Below are 3,290 nucleotides of genomic sequence, written 5' to 3'. Positions count from 1 at the left end.
TATGTTGGGTCATGTTCTCAGTGATCGAAACACCCGATGAATCATTCCTTAGGGCTTTCCGCTTTTCCAGCCACTTATCGCGGGTTGACTGCTGGGCAAATCGGACAATAATACCAGGCGTTTTTTTGGCTTTGATGGTAGTCTGTGAATAGCGCCTATGTCATTCCCCGTCAGCTCTGGTAGGTTAACAATCTTAGCCAGATCATTCAACCTACACAGCAAATCCTCGTTTGGCGCAGCTCGAATGCCACGTACTTCTATCTTTAGTTTCCTACTGCGAAACTCAAGATCATTTACAGTCGCTTTCAGTTGCTGAATGTCATTTGAAGTGGAAACCGCTTCTAATCTAACTACACGCCTGCTCAATCTACTGATGTCTTGTTCCTGTTTAACCTGTTGGTTCAGGATGTCATCGTACTTCTGTGACAATAGCTCATTTGAGTCCTTAATCCCCCCAACTTGAGCTGGCAACCCAGCCAGAGCATCAAGCCTCCTAGTTATATCTGCCAGACAGATAGTTAGCTCAGCATTAATGTTTGTTTTGTCCCCACCGTTGGCTTTTGATGGACGGCAAGTAATGCATCGCCATGCCTTGCGGCCGCTCTCGCCTTTGCTCTTGAATGTTGACCCCGACCAGCCAGAACAATTACCGATATGATAAGAGGACTCACATTCGCTGCATTTCAGGACGCGGCCGTCAAGTGGGAGGGGCTCATCGCAGGACTGACATCTGTTTGCCATGTTCCGTGGTCCAGAAATACACGGCAGCACTCACTTTGCCAAAAGGCACATATAGCACACAGCACTGAGCAAAGCAGAGAACACGGTGGCAACGGCGGTAGCGGTAACGTAGCGTTAAACAGAAAAAAATAAGCGAATTTACCAACCTGGATAGGCAAAAAATAACAGATAAGCGAAGCGTCTTTTCACCACCGCCACTGCCACCCGTGTGTCCAGTCGCAGTTTCGGCACCGGAAGTGCGACAACACTTGCACGAGCTCAGTGACGTCAATCAGCACGCAGTTCCGCAGCCACGGCAGCAGCTTTCCGGACGTCTGGTGGGTGGAGAAAATTTAACGTTGAGGAACACGTTGAAAAAAACGTCCCTTAGGAAAGCAGCAGCAGGCGCGACGATTCCAGCAATGCACGAACAGTGAAGCACCGCCTGCCCAGAAGTCAGAACCAACCTGTGGAAGGCAAAAAAGAACAGATAAGCGAAGCGTCCTTTCACCACCGCCGCTGCCACCCGTGTGTCCAGTCGCAGTTTCGCCACCGGAAGTGCGACAACACTTGCACGAGGTCAGTGACGTCAATCAGCACGCAGTTCCGCAGCTACGGCAGCAGCTTTCCGGACGTCTGGTGGGTGGAGAAAATTTAACGTTGAGGAACACGTTGAAAACAACGTCCCTTAGGAAAGCAGCAGCAGGCGCGACGATTCCAGCAATGCACGAACAGTGAAGCACCGCCTGCCCAGAAGTCAGAACCAACCTGGATAGGCAAAAAAGAACAGATAAGCGAAGCGTCCTTTCACCACCGCCGCTGCCACCCGTGTGTCCAGTCGCAGTTTCGGCACCGGAAGTGCGACAACACTTGCACGAGGTCAGTGACGTCAATCAGCACGCAGTTCCGCAGCCACGGCAGCAGCTTTCCGGACGTCTGGTGGGTGGAGAAAATTTGAAAGAAATTTGAATTTGAGAACGCGTTGAAAAAAACGTCCCTTAGGAAAGCAGCAGCAGGCGCGACGATTCCAGCAATGCACGAACAGTGAAGCACCGCCTGCCCAGAAGTCAGAACCGACCTGGATAGGCAAAAAAGAACAGATAAGCGAAGCGTCCTTTCACCACCGCCGCTGCCACCCGTGTGTCCAGTCGCAGTTTCGGCACCGGAAGTGCGACAACACTTGCACGAGGTCAGTGACGTCAATCAGCACGCAGTTCCGCAGCCACGGCAGCAGCTTTCCGGACGTCTGGATAGGCAAAAAAGAACAGATAAGCGAAGCGTCCTTTCACCACCGCCGCTGCCACCCGTGTGAAGGAAGAGGAGAGGATGCGAGCGCTTTCGCCTGTTCCCGAAGCCCCTGGAGTTCCACTGGATGATATCGAATTGAGATGATGGCGAATGTGTAGATGAAGGAGTCGCCATGATGAAAATTCAAAATTTTATGGGTCATCCTCCATGCCCAGCCCCTGGCCTTGCGGAGCAGGAAGGGGGATGGAAGCCAGGTTGAGGGCCGGGGAAGAGGAACCGGTAACTTTGCGTCGACGCGGGGCAGAGCTGCTGCTCGTGGAGGCCGAGCGCGAGCGAGACGATCTGGTGCGGAACTGGGTGAGAGCCCAGGCCTGAACCGCCTGAACCACCTCAGCTACAATGTATTGTACATTAATGGTGGAAATTTGGTAGAGGACTACATTTTCTAGACGAGTAATACGGTCCCCGAGCGGCAGGGTGTGGTCTATAGAAAGAGGGCTCTGTGGTGCCCCCGTAACTGGTTGAGCAGCCGGCGCCGTGGACGAAGCCGGGGGAGCGGGGCGAGTACGCGGGGTGGGCGTAGTGCGAGGGCTAGGCTGAGGGTCGACGGGTTTAACAACTGGGGCGGCAGTGGGGGGTCCTGCCGGTTTCTGTTGTTGCAGTTGGAAAGTTGCCCCCTGCTTAGTGGGAACTGCGATTTGCCGCTGAAGAAGAGCGTTCTGTTTTCGTAGAGCGGAGAGCTCTGGAGAAGGAGGGGGGAGGGAGGGAGAGGCTGAGGAGCAGTAATCCCTGCCCAGCTGCTCCCCTGAGGTGGCGCCACGACAAGCGGCGGGTAGTGCACTGAGGTGGTCGGCGGTGGGTTCGCCGGGGTCTGGAGACGTGATCCAGGCTTGGGTTGGGAAGCCGCTCGCGTGCCCGGTGACGGGGGTGCAGGTGGCTTCGAGGTGGATGGTGGTGTAGGTTTCCGATATTTCCCTGGACATCCCCGAGTGCCGGTTTCATGCGGGCCGGAGCAGAGAAGGCATGTCGGGTTACATTCGTGTTCAGCTAGGCCTTCCGAAGTCACTTGGACTTGAGTGCCACAGCGGGTACCGCGACCGGGAGTGGGTCGCGGGCAGGCCGAGGGTCTATGCCCAATGGTGCCGCAGAGGGAACAGGCCGGGATTGTCTTCTTGTACGGGCGCACGTAGGCCACGACACTGTGGTAGAAGATGAAGCGGGGGAGCTTCGTGCCCTCGAAGGTCACCACTGCTGCAGTAGAGTCGCCGAGTTTGCGGCCGCCAGGATAGCACCTTGCGACCATTCTAGTTCTGATTTGATGC

At 55.1% G+C, this 3,290-nt stretch overlaps 1 long non-coding RNA gene across 2 annotated transcripts; it reads right to left on the bottom strand.

The window, feature by feature from the left end:
- Positions 1-455: 455 nt before the first annotated feature.
- LOC125946227 (uncharacterized) lies at positions 456-2,024 on the bottom strand. Of its 2 annotated transcripts, none has more exons than XR_007467476.1 (3): positions 1,799-2,024; positions 1,489-1,656; positions 456-887 (listed from the first exon to the last, which is right to left on the bottom strand). It is a non-coding gene; the product is annotated as an uncharacterized LOC125946227 (long non-coding RNA). The 2 variants fall into 2 exon arrangements; XR_007467475.1 differs by lacking the exon at positions 456-887 and adding an exon at positions 1,000-1,055.
- Positions 2,025-3,290: the final 1,266 nt, after the last annotated feature.

Source organism: Dermacentor silvarum, chromosome 6 (genome assembly GCF_013339745.2).
Source record: "Dermacentor silvarum isolate Dsil-2018 chromosome 6, BIME_Dsil_1.4, whole genome shotgun sequence".
NCBI classification, from domain to species: domain Eukaryota; kingdom Metazoa; phylum Arthropoda; class Arachnida; order Ixodida; family Ixodidae; genus Dermacentor; species Dermacentor silvarum.
Note: the sequence above shows the minus strand (reverse complement) of the source record. Positions and strands in the feature narration are given on the sequence as shown.